This window comes from Dendrobates tinctorius, unplaced genomic scaffold (genome assembly GCF_039654945.1).
Source record: "Dendrobates tinctorius isolate UK_male_01 unplaced genomic scaffold, ASM3965494v1 ptg000039l, whole genome shotgun sequence".
Classification (NCBI taxonomy): Eukaryota; Metazoa; Chordata; class Amphibia; order Anura; family Dendrobatidae; genus Dendrobates; species Dendrobates tinctorius.
Window position 1 is genome coordinate 39,313,693 of NW_027361707.1, and position 16,356 is coordinate 39,330,048.

General features: G+C 42.5%; 1 pseudogene; it reads left to right on the forward strand.

Annotated features, from left to right (window-relative positions):
- Window positions 1-16,356, forward strand: part of LOC141088532 (cytosol aminopeptidase-like) — a 46,776-nt pseudogene that overhangs the window by 26,356 nt on the left and 4,064 nt on the right.

The window sequence follows — 16,356 nt, forward strand, 5'->3', positions numbered from 1 at the left end:
TGTTGTCTTCCATGGCGCCCAGGTCTTTTTGCATTGATGAGTTCACCAGTGCTTTCTTTCTTTCTCAGGATGTACCAAACTGTAGATTTTGCCACTCCTAATGTTGTAGCAATTTCTCGGATGGGTTTTTTCTGTTTTTGCAGCTTAAGGATGGCTTGTTTCACCTGCATGGAGAGCTCCTTTGACCGCTGTTTCCTTCACAGCAAAACCTTCCAAATGCAAGCACCACACCTCAAATCAACTCCAGGCCTTTTATCTGCTTAATTGAGAATGACATAATGAAGGGATTACCCACACCTGTCCAAGAAATAGCCTTGGAGTCAATTGTCCAATTTCTTTTGGTCCCTTTGAAAACAGGGTGGCACATGTTAAGGAGCTGAAACTCCTAAACCCTTCATCCAATTTTAATGTGGATACCCTCAAATGAAAGCTGAAAGTCTGAACTTCAACTGCATCTGAATTGTTTTGTTTAAAATTCATTGTGGTAATGTCTAGAACCAAAACTAGAAAAATGTTGTCTCTGTCCAAATATATATGGACCTAACTGTATGATAAGCGTACTACCTCATGTCACCGGTACTTTATAGCGTCCCCACTATTGACTGTCCAGTAGTTCCTTTGTTCTTCTTTTGTTGTGTCAATTTTAACATGAATAATAATAATAATAATAATAATAATAATAATAAATAATAAACATTTTAAGGCTGGGTGCCCACGTTGCATTTTTGTATGCGTTTCCGCAGCGTTTGTGCCGGCTCAGACGCTGCAGAAATGCTTACAAGATGCTTCTAATTCATTTGCATGCATTTTTGGCTTTTTGTGCCAATGCATGCGTTTTTAACCGCTCAGGAATCGCTTAGCAGCTAAAAACGCAGCATGCTCATTAATTCCCGCATTGCTCAGCGTTTTTAGCCATCCCCAATGATCCCAGAAATCGCGTGTCAAAAAAACACGTCAAAAACGCGTCAAATCGCGGAAAAAGACGCGCGTTTTCTGGGAAAGGGGATCCTTTTCCTGAGCGTTTAAAAACGCTAGCGTGGGCACATAGCCTAAAAGTATATACTCCTTGGTTATTTTCCCGTATTTTTGTTTTTTGTTTTTTGTGTGTGCGCAAATGTGATAACATTCAGCAAAATTGTCACATTATTGTACATATGGCACAAATATTGGGATAACAATATAATAAGTATACATTGGAAATCGTCCTAATGTAAAAATAAGGAAATATTGGTGGCAGATTAGTACTTCAGTTGTATAGTATTAGTGGTGATGTGGAGAATGCGGTTGCAATCTTACACAGGTACATCTTTTGTTATTGTATCTTTTTTTTTTTCTTCCCTTTTTTTGCGTATTTGCTGCATATTAGAAAATCTGTGGACGGCTTCCATAAAGTTGGAAAAAAAATCATCTTTGTATCTAGCCTGCAGTGTGTTTACCCAGAATGATTTGTTCTATTTAGTGAAGAACTAGATGCCTGGCAAAAAGGAGTTTCCTACGCGAAGGGGCAGAACTTGGCTCGTTACTTGATGGAATCTCCAGCGAATTATGTGACTCCGTCAAAGTTTGCTGAGATAATTCAACAAAAGACTGGAGCATTGGGGGACGGGGTTAAGGTGCTCACTAGGTAAGACTGCGGACATATCTGCTGTAAATATTGCAGAAAGGATGAGATGTGAGATGAAGTGTTTCGCAAGAAATGCTTCTTCCAGGGGATATTCTAAATGTATTAATACAACCACCCCATCATTCTCTGCAGTATACCTTTCTTGTATGTATTTCATGTTTTGAGTTTTTTCTTTTTTGGGCTTTTTTTGTGCAATTTAGAACTCTTGTAACTAGGACTGAATTTTGGTTATTTGAATACATACAATGTTGCATTTTTTTTTAACCAGTAGACTATAGTTACAGCGACTGTATGCCATGCAGTGATATGCTTCCACTTTGGTTTCCTAGATCAAAGTCCTGGATAGAAGAGCAACAAATGGGAGCGTTTTTAAGTGTGGCCAAAGGATCTGATGAGCCGCCGGTGTTCCTGGAAATCCATTATACTGGCAGCCGTGATCCTAACGAGCCTCCTCTTGTGTTTGTGGGGAAAGGAGTTACTTTTGACAGGTCAGAGACACATCACGTACGGTATGACATTGGGTTGCACAACCTTTGAAAACACTTGCTGACTACTATTGGACAGTATGGAGGTTTTTTTACTTGTGTGTACCTAGATGATGGAAGCAATGTATTACTACTAGCACAGTCCCTGCCCCGGGCAGCAACTATCAGCTGGGCGCACATCCTCCTGATGAATATGTGCAGACTAAAACTACAGAGCATTTTGTGCCTTGTTGAAAGTACCACTGACCCCAAAATGTCTCTTTTTCTAAGTGGTGGGATTTCCTTGAAGCCATCATCTGGAATGGATGCAATGAGAGCGGATATGGGTGGTGCAGCGACGGTCTGTTCTGCCATCTTGACTGCTGCGACTCTCAAATTACCCATTAACCTCATTGGTAAGTAAGTGTGGTTATCCCCAAAAATTATCAGATGCACTTTTTAGTAAGAAAAACTTACTACTAAAAAGTGTGTGTCTTAAATTCCGGAGGAAGCTTCCTGTGATGGAGGAGAACGCAAACTCTAGTGGTTCACGAGCGACCCCGTACAAAGAACTGGCTCTGTGAACGAAGAGAGCCAGCATCCCAGTGAGGGCCACCTGAAGTCTCTGAATGGCTCTCACTGGGGGTAAAATTACAGTGTTTGGTGGCTGAAACCCTGCCAGCAGTTGTATTGGTTGGCTACACGTTTGCGGGGTTTCGGCAGTATAAAGTCCATTTTAAATGTGTGTATGTGTCCTCTAGGGTGATCTCACATTTAATTGGGATCCAAAGGAGCCCTGCTCTCTTTGAGCGAAGCCAAATTATCCAGGTCACCCGAAATAGTCAGACTGCCCATTACTAGACACCGCATCCTTTCCAATCACTGTGTGTCTATAAATGTGCAAATGTAGCGAGCAGTGTGCATCTATAAATGTGCAAATGTAGCAGAGCTGTGTGCATCTATAAATGTGCAAATGTAGCGAGCAGTGTGCATCTATAAATGTGCAAATGTAGCAGAGCTGTGTGCATCTATAAATGTGGAAATGTAGCAGAGCTGTGTGCATCTATAAATGTGCAAATGTAGCGAGCAGTGTGCATCTATAAATGTGCAAATGTAGCAGAGCTGTGTGCATCTATAAATGTGGAAATGTAGCAGAGCTGTGTGCATCTATAAATGTGGAAATGTAGCAGAGCTGTGTGCATCTATAAATGTGCAAATGTAGCAGAGCTGTGTGCATCTATAAATGTGGAAATGTAGCAGAGCTGTGTGCATCTATAAATGTGGAAATGTAGCAGAGCTGTGTGCATCTATAAATGTGCAAATGTAGCAGAGCTGTGTGCATCTATAAATGTGCCCATGTAGCAGAGCTGTGTGCAACTATAAATGTGGAAATGTAGCAGAGCTGTGTGCAACTATAAATGTGCAAATGTAGTGAGCTGTGTGCATCTATAAATGTGCAAATGTAGCAGAGCTGTGTGCAACTATAAATGTGCAAATGTAGCAGAGCTGTGTGCAACTATAAATGTGCAAATGTAGCAGAGCTGTGTGCAACTATAAATGTGGAAATGTAGCAGAACTGTGTGCAACTATAAATGTGCAAATGTAGTGAGCTGTGTGCATCAATAAATGAGCAAATGTAGCAGAGCTGTGTGCAACTATAAATGTGGAAATGTAGCAGAGCTGTGTGCAACTATAAATGTGCAAATGTAGCGAGCTGTGTGCATCTATAAATGTGATACGGCACAGACTTGAAAATCCACCAATAATAGAAAACAGCAAAAGAGCAAAAAGGTTTACCCGTCCAGGCATCCAGACAAATGCAGTCAGGATGCAGTGGACCCATATAATTAAGATGGCCAAAATATCAGCTTAGGATTTAGTGTTGGGTACCCGTAAACGTGGAGATTTTTGACGCAGGTTACGGGCTCGCGTATTTTGGCCAAAATGTCAGCCAATGCTCCACATTTTTTAATGTGTTTTTTGCACTTTTTATTCAGGGTGCACTTGGGCCCATTTGGTCTTGTAAACTGCGGTGTCTGTTCACATGGCATGCATTTTGATAGCGCTGGGCCAGCCCGCCTGAGCTCATAGAAGGGTGTCTCTACTAGGCTGGCCTGGATGCTGTGCATGGCCATAGTGTGAACAGCGCCGCATACAAGTGTTTTGTTGTGCATTAACATACCAGGCAACCGCCCCCTCCATGTATTGGTAGGCTGCGAGCGGTTGTTTCATCGGTATTCTTGCACCTGTGTTGCCATCTTAACCCGTTCACGACCCATGACGCCTACGTAGGCGTCATGAAAAGTCGTGCCCAAACGACCTATGACGCCTACGTATGCGTCATGCTATAAATAGCCCCCCTGCGGGTCGGGTGACCGGGGTCACTGAAAGGTCACCCGACCCGCACACAGAGGACACTCTACGGTTAATCCCAGGGGGCGTGGCTTAACCCCCACGTGCCTACGATCGCTGATTGGCTGTTAAAAGTGAAACAGCCAATCAGCGATTTGTAATATTTCACCAATGAAATTTGGTGAAATATTACAATCCAGCCATGGCCGATGCTGCAATAGCATCGGACATGGCTAGACACCGACACCCGACCCCCCCCACACCGACTGACCCCGGTCACCCGACCCGCAGGGGGGCTATTTATAGCATGACGCCTACGTAGGCATCATAGGTCGTTTGGGCACGACTTTTCATGACGCCTACGTAGGCGTCATGGGTCGTGAAGGGGTTAAGATGGCAACACAGGTGCAAGAATACCGATGAAACAACCGGTTGCCGCCGCCGTCATCATCTGCTCCCCCTCCCCTTCCTATCGCTCCCTCCCACCTTCCGATCCCCCCTGGGACCTCCGATGGTGCTCCCGGTGTCCCGCCGTGGCTCCCAGCGGCCCGCCATCTTGGAAAATGGCGGGCGCATGCGCAGTGCGCCTACCATTGTCCAAGATGGCGGCGCCCATGAATTTGCCGGCTGCCCGTTCATTTTTCATTTTGATCACTGTGATACACTCTCACAGTGATCAAAATGAAAAAAAAGTAAATACACCCCCCTTTTATCACCCCCATAGCCAGGCGCAAATAATAAAATAAAAAAAATATTTTTTTTTTCCATTTAGGGTTCGAACTAGGGTTATGGTTGTAATTAGGGTTATAGTTAGGGCTAGAATTAGGGTTAGGGCTAGAATTAGGGTTAGGGTTGGAATTAGGGTTATGGTTAGGACTAGGGTTAGGGTTGGAATTAGGGTTAAAATTAGGGTTAGGGTTGGAATTAGGGTTAGGGCTGGGATTAGGATTAGGCTTGTAGTTAGGGTTAGAGTTGGGATTAGGGTTAGGGGTGTGTTGGCGTTAGGGTTGTGGTTAGGGTTATGGTTGGGATTAGGGTTAGGGGTGTGTTGGGGTTAGAGTTGGAGTTAGAATTGAGGGGTTTCCACTGTTTAGGCACATCACGGGGTCTCCGAACGCGACATGGCGCCACGATTTATTCCAGCCAATTTTGCGTTCAAAATGTCAAACAGCGCTCTCTCCATTCCGAGCCCCGACGTGTGCCCAAACAGTTGTTTACCCCCCACATATGGGTATCAGCGTACTCAGGAAAAATTGCACAACAACTTTGGGGGTCTAATTTCTCCTGTTACCCTTGGGAAAATAAGAAATTGGGGGCTAAAAAAATGATTTTTTATTTTCACGGCTCTGAGTTATAAACTTCGGTGAAGCATTTGGGGTTCAAAGTGCTCACCACACATCTAGATAAGTTCCTTGGGTGGTCTAGTTTCCAAAATGGGGTCACTTGTGGGGGGTTTCCACTGTTTAGGCACATCAGAGGCTCTGCAAACGTAACATGATGCCCGCAGACTATTCCATCAAGTCAGTATTTCAAAACGTCACTACTTCCCTTCCAAGCCCCGACATGTGCCCAAACAGTGGTCCCTCCCCACATATTGGGTACCAGCGTACTCAGGACAAACCGGACAACAACTTTTGGTGTCCAATTTCTCCTGTTACTATTGTGAAAATAAAAAATAGCGGGCTAAAAAATCAAATCAAAAAATCAAAAAATTTTTGAGGAAAAAAAAATATTTTTATTTACACAGCTCTGCGTTATACACTTCTGTAAAGCACCTGGGGGGTTCAAAGTGCTCACTATGCATCTAGATAACTTCCTTAGGGGGTCTAGTTTCCAAAATGGGGTGATTTGTGGGGAAGCTCCAAAGTGTAGGCAGACAGGGCCTCTCCAAACACGACATGGTGTCCGCTAACGATTGGAGATAATTTTCCATTCAAAAAGTCAAATGGCGCTCCTTCCCTTCTGAGCCCTGCCGTGCGCCCAAACAGTGGTTCCCCCCCCCACATATGGGGTGCCAGCGTACTCAGGACAAACTGAACAGCAACTTTAGGGGTCCAATTTATCCTGTTACCCTTGTGAAAATAAAAAATATCGGGCTAAAAAAATCATTTTGAGGAAAAAAAAATGATTTTTTATTTTCATGGCTCTGCGTTTATAAACTTCTGTGAAGCACTTGGGGGTTCAAAGTGCTCACTACACATCTAGATAAGCTCCTTGGGGGTCTAGTTTCCAAAAGGGGGCATAATAGATGGCCATCTTGACTGGGGGCATAATAGATGGCAAACAGAAAAATATGATATCTAACATAGTATTTGACCAAAAAAGAGCGCCAAATGTTTTACCAGTATCTAGTGCATCACATAGCGACTATATTAGGCACCATGGGTAAGTATCCAATAGCATAGGTGGATAAGGTAACCGCACATGCGCAAATGACCATAAAAAATTTATATACGGCCATCAAAGATGGAAACACACCTAATAGTAAGCGTAAAAAATACCAATGTATTTATATGAAAATTTATAGATTGTTACAAAGCATAAAAAATGATTAAACACAAGGGTTATAAGGATATAGGGTAACCCAACGTATTCCAGTCCTATACAGGTTTATGACAACAATATATATACCCCATGCATTAGTTTAGTCAAAAATTATAGCCATAAAAATGTACATAGTCCTATTATAATCTAAATGGAATAAGTTAGCCCAAAAATAATGCTATTACAATGAAATATAAAGAATAATCTCTATCAGCCGCATTATTATGCATTGCCCCCATATATATAACTACATATGCTTGTAAATAGAGGTGTATACAGCCATATATCAATGATCACCACATAGAAGTCCACCCATAAAAAATGGAAAAAAAATGGGCAACAAAGAGAACACATCTTCATCTTCTTGTATAGGAGAATGTTGATATATTCATAGAAGAGACGATCATATTTATCCAAAGCCTCCAGAAGATATTTCGGACCCAGACAACCCAACCAAAAAGATGCCAAATCTAAAAGACTAAAATAAAACAAAGTTAAAAAAGTTAAAAAAGACACAACAAATGTCACTCCAGAAGTGTAACAGTACCACAACGGGGGAATAGGTGGAGGAGAAGAGGGAAAGATAAATGGAAAACTCACAAAAATGGAACGAATGAAAGACATTCGTTAAGGCCATATGGATGGACTGTTTTCAATTTCCAAATCCATTTAGCTTCTAATTGACTCAATCTTTTAGAGAGACCCCCACCTCGAATATCAATTTTCAGGGCCTCAATGCCCCATACCATAAGTGAGGTGGAATCACAGCCATGGTGCTCCTTGAAATGTCTAGGTATAGTCCTCAGGGTGGAAGCATCCGTGTGGCCACGAGCCGCCTGAATCCCCAACACGTGCTCCCTGACTCGGACCTTGAATTGTTGCGTAGTAAGGCCTACATAAATAAGGCCACAGGGACACGTAGCATAGTATATGACATACCTAGTCGTACAGGTAATGCGTTGTCTAATACTGAAGACCTGATCTCCACTCGAATTGTTAAATTCAGTACACCGCATAATGTTGGGGCAGGCGACACAGTGGCCACACGGATAACAACCAACCCCGGGAATGTGACCATCCAGAAAGGTAGTTTTAGAGCCCACAGCGTAGTGGCTCATAACCAGATGATCCCTTAAGTTTCTAGACCGTCAGAACGCCATGGCTGGTCTCTCTGTTGTGATCCTGTTAATGACCGGGTCAATGCGGAGGATAGGCCATGCTTTATCAAGGGCAGAACGAACAGCCTCTGATCTAGAGCTAAAAGTAGTAATAAACCTAACAGTTTGGTTACCCCTAGATGTATTGGACATCCCTGATCTATATAATAAATCCTGCCTAGTAGCATGCTTAGCTCGATTGAAAGCAATTTTGATGGATCTCCGGCTATATCCACGTTCTAGAAATCGTTGACGAAGCTCATCCGCCCGATGAAAGAATGTCTCATCTGTAGAACAGATACGGCGCAGTCGTAAAAATTGACCGATGGGTACCGCCTTAATGACATGTCTTGGATGTGCGGATGAGGCGTGCAGCAAGGAATTTGTCGCGGTAATCTTTCTAAATATGTCTGTTTGCACCATCCCATAGGGGTCCCTCCTTACGGTAACGTCCAAAAAGTCCAATTCATTAGCATCAGATGTGAACGTAAGTATAATATTACGGTCATTGCTGTTCAATTTTGAGATAAGCTGCGCAAGGTCGACGGAGCTGCCTTGTCAGATGAAGAATATATCATCAATGTACCGCGTCCAAAGGGGGACACGGCACATTGACGCATCCTCATCTGACAAAAAGAGGTCCCTCTCCCACAGCCCCAGGAATAGGCCAGCATAGGTGGGCGCAAAGGCCGCACCCATGGCGGTCCCCTGGAGCTGGAGGTAGAAGGACCCCTTGAACACAAAAAAATTGTGCGTGAGGGTGAACTCTAATAGTTCCAGCAGAAGGTCCCTAAGCCTGGGAGCCAAAGGAGAAGTCTCCAAAAAGAATTTCACGGCTCTCAGGCCATCCGAATGTCTGATGTTAGTATATAGGGACTCCACATCTGCTGAAACTAGAAGAGTGTCACCCTCAAGGCAGAGTCTGTTGACCCTGCGCAGCAGATCCCCAGTGTCACGGAGGAAGGAAGGGAGGCTCATAACAAGAGGTTGCAGGTGGTAATCTATCCATTTGTTTATATTTTCCAGAAAGTTGCCACGTCCCGACACTATAGGTCGTCCGGGTGGCACCGAGGAGCTCTTATGTATCTTAGGGAGCAGATACAGAGTTGGGATCTTGGGTTCAGGAACCATTAATGCTGAAAATAATGGTTTGGTGATAACGCCATCCCGTAGAGATCTTTTCAGAATTGTTTCCAGCTGAGATAAGTATGAGAGGGGGTTATAGGTCAATTTTCTATAACAGGTCTACCTCCAGCTCCAGGGGACCGCCATGGGTGCGGCCTTTGCGCCCACCTATGCTGGCCTATTCCTGGGGCTGTGGGAGAGGGACCTCTTTTTGTCAGATGAGGATGTGTCAATGTGCCGTGTCCCCCTTTGGACGCGGTACATTGATGATATATTCTTCATCTGGCAAGGCAGCTCCGTCGACCTTGCGCAGCTTATCTCAAAATTGAACAACAATGACCGTAATATTATACTTACGTTCACATCTGATGCTAATGAATTGGACTTTTTGGACGTTACCGTAAGGAGGGACCCCTATGGGATGGTGCAAACAGACATATTTAGAAAGATTACCGCGACAAATTCCTTGCTGCACGCCTCATCCGCACATCCGAGACATGTCATTAAGGTGGTACCCATCGGTCAATTTTTACGACTGCGCCGTATCTGTTCTACAGATGAGACATTCTTTCATCGGGCGGATGAGCTTCGTCAACGATTTCTAGAACGTGGATATAGCCGGAGATCCATCAAAATTGCTTTCAATCGAGCTAAGCATGCTACTAGGCAGGATTTATTATATAGATCAGGGATGTCCAATACATCTAGGGGTAACCAAACTGTTAGGTTTATTACTACTTTTAGCTCTAGATCAGAGGCTGTTCGTTCTGCCCTTGATAAAGCATGGCCTATCCTCCGCATTGACCCGGTCATTAACAGGATCACAACAGAGAGACCAGCCATGGCGTTCCGACGGTCTAGAAACTTAAGGGATCATCTGGTTATGAGCCACTACGCTGTGGGCTCTAAAACTACCTTTCTGGATGGTCACATTCCCGGGGTTGGTTGTTATCCGTGTGGCCACTGTGTCGCCTGCCCCAACATTATGCGGTGTACTGAATTTAACAATTCGAGTGGAGATCAGGTCTTCAGTATTAGACAACGCATTACCTGTACGACTAGGTATGTCATATACTATGCTACGTGTCCCTGTGGCCTTATTTATGTAGGCCTTACTACGCGACAATTCAAGGTCCAAGTCAGGGAGCACGTGTTGGGGATTCAGGCGGCTCGTGGCCACACGGATGCTTCCACCCTGAGGACTATACCTAGACATTTCAAGGAGCACCATGGCTGTGATTCCACCTCACTTATGGTATGGGGCATTGAGGCCCTGAAAATTGATATTCGAGGTGGGGGTCTCTCTAAAAGATTGAGTCAATTAGAAGCTAAATGGATTTGGAAATTGAAAACAGTCCATCCATATGGCCTTAACGAATGTCTTTCATTCGTTCCATTTTTGTGAGTTTTCCTTTTATCTTTCCCTCTTCTCCTCCACCTATTCCCCCGTTGTGGTACTGTTACACTTCTGGAGTGACATTTGTTGTGTCTTTTTTAACTTTTTTAACTTTGTTTTATTTTAGTCTTTTAGATTTGGCATCTTTTTGGTTGGGTTGTCTGGGTCCGAAATATCTTCTGGAGGCTTTGGATAAATATGATCGTCTCTTCTATGAATATATCAACATTCTCCTATACAAGAAGATGAAGATGTGTTCTCTTTGTTGCCCATTTTTTTTCCATTTTTTATGGGTGGACTTCTATGTGGTGATCATTGATATATGGCTGTATACACCTCTATTTACAAGCATATGTAGTTATATATATGGGGGCAATGCATAATAATGCGGTTGATGGAGATTATTCTTTATATTTCATTGTAATAGCATTATTTTTGGGCTAACTTATTCCATTTAGATTATAATAGGACTATGTACATTTTTATGGCTATAATTTTTGACTAAACTAATGCATGGGGTATATATATTGTTGTCATAAACCTGTATAGGACTGGAATACGTTGGGTTACCCTATATCCTTATAACCCTCGTGTTTAATCATTTTTGATGCTTTGTAACAATCTATAAATTTTCATATAAATACATTGGTATTTTTTACGCTTACTATTAGGTGTGTTTCCATCTTTGATGGCCGTATATAAATTTTTTATGGTCATTTGCGCATGTGCGGTTACCTTATCCACCTATGCTATTGGATACTTATCCATGGTGCCTAATATAGTCGCTATGTGATGCACTAGATACTGGTAAAACATTTGGCGCTCTTTTTTGGTCAAATACTATGTTAGATATCATATTTTTCTGTTTGCCATCTATTATGCCCCCAGTCAAGATGGCCGCGACCATTTTGTGGCCGTCTGCGCATGCGTGGGTGACGCGCGCCTAACTCCACCCCCATCCGCCCGTGGTCTGGCGTCTGACGTCACGGGGCCCCGTGTATTGTCAGCGCCAGCCCGGACGTGTTGGTGGGTGGGTGGTTGGTCGCTCCCCTGATTGGCGCTCAGGTTTATTTGGACCCCTATTTATAGTACACCCGGTGGCCTTTTATGACACACCCCCTGAGGAAGGAAGCGGTGTAGCTTCCGAAACATACGTTGGGCTGTCTTCCTTGCGCCGGTGGTCCAGTGCCCCCTTAGGTATGAGTATTATGTTTGTATTTTGATCTCTCATAACCCCCTTCTTTGGGGTTGCCTGACGGTCTGGGGATTTTACCCTTTATTTCACTATGACTAGTCGGCTTGTATATACCACTAATGGAGATACATTATACCATATTGATATACCTTAGGGAATCTCTGTACCTCTGTGCGTTCTGCTTGTGTCACTTCTGTCATGCCAATTTTTATCTGTGTCCTTAATAAAGATTCATGTTATTTCTGCCTATTTTGGATGTTTATGCACTGTTTTTTCAGTTGCTTCTTTATAAGAGGTACAGGGAGTGGACTGCTGAGGACTGGGGTAAAGTCATTTTCTCTGATGAATCCCCTTTTCGATTGTTTGGGACATCTGGAAAACGGCTTATTCGGAGAAGACCAGGTGAGCGCTACCACCAGTCTTGTCTCATGCCAACTGTCAAGCATCCTGAAACCATTCATGTGTGGGGTTGCTTCTCAGCCAAGGGAATGGGCTCTCTCTCAGTCTTGCCTAAAAACACAGCCATGAATAAAGAATGGTACCAGAATGTCCTCCAAGAGCAACTTCTCCCAACCGTCCAAGAGCAGTTTGGCGATCAACAATGCCTTTTTCAACATGATGGAGTACCTTGCCATAAAGCAAAGGTGATAACTAAATGACTCAGAGAACAAAACATAGAGATTTTGGGACCATGGCCTGGAAACTCCCCAGATCTTAATCCCATTGAGAACTTGTGGTCAATCAACAAGAGACGGGTGGACAAACAAAAACCTTCAAATTCAGACAAAATAAAAGCATTGATTTTGCAAGAATGGACTGCTCAGTCAGGATTTGATCCAGAAGTTGATTGAGAGCATGCCAGGGAGAATTGCTGAGGTCCTGAAGAAGGGTCAACACTGCAAATATTGACTTGCTGCATTAACTCATTCTAACTGTCAATATAACCTTTTGCTACTCATAATATGACTGCAATTATATTTCTGTATGTGATAAAAACATTTGACAAACACACATAAAAACCAGAGGGCAGCAGATAATGTGAAAATATAATATTTGTGTCATTCTCAAAACTTTTGGCCATGACTGTAGATAAGTTCCTTGGGTGGTCTAGTTTCCAAAATGGGGTCACTTGTGGGGGAGCTCCAATGTTTAGGTACACAGGGGTTCTCCAAACACGACATGGTGTCCACTAACGATTGGAGCTAATTTTCCATTCAAAAAGTCAAATGGCGCTCCTTCCCTTCCGGACCCTGCCGTGCACCGAAACAGTGGTTTATGACCACATGTGAGGTATCCTTGTACTCAGGAGAAATTGCACAACAAATTTTAGGATCCAGTTTATCCCATTGCCCATGTGAAAATGAAAAAACTGAGGCTAAAATAAAATTTTTGTGAAAAGAAAAGTCTTTTTTTTTTTTTTTTTTTTTTACGGATCAATTTGTGAAGCACCTGGCGGTTCAAAGTGCTCACTATGCATCTAGATAAGTTCCTTGGAGGGTCTAGTTTCCAAAATGGGGTCACTTGTGGGGGAGCTCCAGTGTTTAGGCACACAGGGACACGCCAAACGCGACATGGCAACCGCTAAATATTACAGTATATTTTCCATTCAAAAAGTCAAATGGCGCTCCTTCCTTTCTGAGCCCTGCCATGCGCCCAAACAGTGGTTTATGACCACATATGAGGTATCGGTGTACTCAGGAGAAATTGCCCAACAAATTTTAGGATCCATTTTATCCTGTTGCCCTTGTGAAAATGAAAAAATTGATGCTAAAAGAAAATTTTTGTTGGAAAAATTAAAATGTTCATTTTTTCCTTCCACATTGCTTTAGTTGCTGTGAAGCACCTGAAGGGTTAATAATCTTCTTGAATGTAGTTTTGAGTAGCTTGAGGGGTGCAGTTTTTAGAATGGTGTCACTTTTGGGTATTTTCTGCCATATAAACCCCTCAAAGTGACTTCAAATGTGAGGTGGTCCCTAAAAAAAATGATTTTGTTGTAAAAATGAGAAATCGCTGGTCAACTTTTAACCCTTATAACTTCCCAAAAAAAAAAAAATTGGTTTCCGAAATTGTGCTGATGTAAAGTAGACATGTGGGAAATATTATTTATTAACTATTTTGTGTCACATAACTCTCTGGTTTAACAGAATAAAAATTCAAAATGTGAAAATTGCAAAATTTTCAAAGTTTTCGCCAAATTTCCGTTTTTTTCACAAATAAATGCAAACATTATCGACCTAAGTTTACCACTAACATGAAGCCCAATATGTCACGAAAAAACATTCTCAGAATCGCTAGGATCCGTTGAAGCGTTCCTGAGTTATTACCTCATAAAGGGACACTGGTCAATATTGTCAAAAATGGCCAGGTCGCTAAGGTCAAAATAGGCTGGGTCATGAAGGGGTTAATTGTATGGGTCCACTGCATCCTGATGGTGCATTTGTCTGGAGGCCTGTACCGGTAAACCTTTTTGCTCTTTTGCTGTTTTCCATCTATAAATGTGGAAATGTAGCAGAGCTGTGTGCATCTATAAATGTGCAAATGTTTCAGAGCTGTGTCTATACGTAGCAGATCTGTGTGTGTATAATACACATTAACAATTGATCTATTACATTCCTATTCTACCCTAGTGCATTAAAATTAGTGATCATGACCTCTCCATTTTACCCGGGAAGTTTTAGTTAGTAGGAAAAATGTTTTTCCTATTTTGTGCTCTCTAAACCTAGAGTGTAGTGCAAAATAATACAGTATTTATCTTTCAATTTTAGTTATATAAAGGCTATATGAAAATGACAGTTTTATTCACTTTTACTTTTATGCCACCAATTGAACCACATACCGTGGTATGAGCTGTGTACACAAATTTGTGGAATATTTGAAAATTAATTTTGTTTTAAATGCAGTGGAACAATTTTTAAAAATCTGGCTGTAAATGTTTTCCCCTCCCAATTTAAGTACGGTAACTTCCGACACATCAACTGTTTTGATTAATGGTGTCGGAGTGCTGAAACCTTCGCAGACCACTTATATACTTTTGTGAGCATATACAATGCTAACCCTGCCCCTCCAAAAATGAGCTAAAAGGGCACAATTCTGATTATAGTGCCCCTGACCTTTTTGTTTTATGTATCAGTGGGGGGGTGCTAAACTCGCATACCCTCACTGATCAAAACTTAAAGCGTTTAAGTGTGACATATAAAAAGTTCTCTAAAATTGCTTTTTGTCTTCCATGGAGGGGGGGAGAATTGCCCAGAATTGTGGCACTTTTTTTTGTGAAGTTTCTCTAAAAGAAAAAAAAACTGAAGAGGGAGATTGGAGTAGATAGCTGACCTGCATTTTTTTCTTTTTAAATCCATTGATGAATCGGACAAAAACTCCACGAAACCACCCAAACTCTGGCAACAATGGCGGGGACAGCAAAAACAGAAAAATAGACACGTAAACACACAAAAATAAACTTTAAAACAGGCAAAATGCGATAATGGATTACTTTCTTGTCCCATCCCATGGACCACTTTTTAGGACATTTTTTTTATATTTGATTATTCTGCAGTAAATTACTTAAAAAAATCAATTTGGTACAAAGTAAAACACCCGTCACGCAGCGGCTTATCAGAACAGTAGGAAGTCGGCCAAGTCTTTGATCCTGTTGCCAAGAGGCTCCCAAACAGCGGCCATTGTAGTTACTCAGCATTGGTCCTAGGTTTTCTATGGCATCTCTACTCCTGTCTGATACTTTTTATCTTGTATGTAATATGTTTCTGTAAAACTAATGATGGTGTTAATCTCGTCCTGTAAGGTTTGGCTCCACTGTGTGAAAATATGCCCAGCGGCAGAGCTAATAAGCCTGGGGATGTGGTGAAGGCCAAGAACGGGGAAGACCATCCAGGTAATCTTCACCCATTGCCGGCTGTGGTGACGGCCATTATCCTGACTAGTAGGAGTTTAGTAGGGTGACGAATACAAATATCAGCTTTGCCCTAGGTTTCCTCAGCTTTTGGCTCCCTAGTAAACATGATATAAATGGAGATCTGGCCCCTGGGTTTATGCTCTTATCTCATTGTAACCCAAGGCAATGTGTAGCGGGGCCTGTGATGGGTTGGACCATTAGATGTACATGGTCAGTGTGAAGCTGGAAAGTGTTCTGTACCAACACCACCAAACAATGGAGAACCAGCTCAAAACTCGCCACCCTGAGCCATTGTTAGTAGTGCTATCCAGTTCAAAGTGGCACTGAGGAGTGGCCATACATTTGTCATGTATAGTCAATGGCGTAGCGTGTGTTGGGGGCCCCGGTAAGGCAAGTGTTTTCATTGTGCTGTGTAGTATTAGTATAGAGTCCCTTACACTAATCCAGTACTGAACCCCCAAACATATTATTGTTTTTGTTTTTTAACCCCTTACTGATATCTGTCGGCACCCTGTCTTTGATGCGAGCTCAGGAACTGAGATTGCATCTTTCCCAGCAGATGATGGCTGTGTTATTCAGCCATCATCTGCCT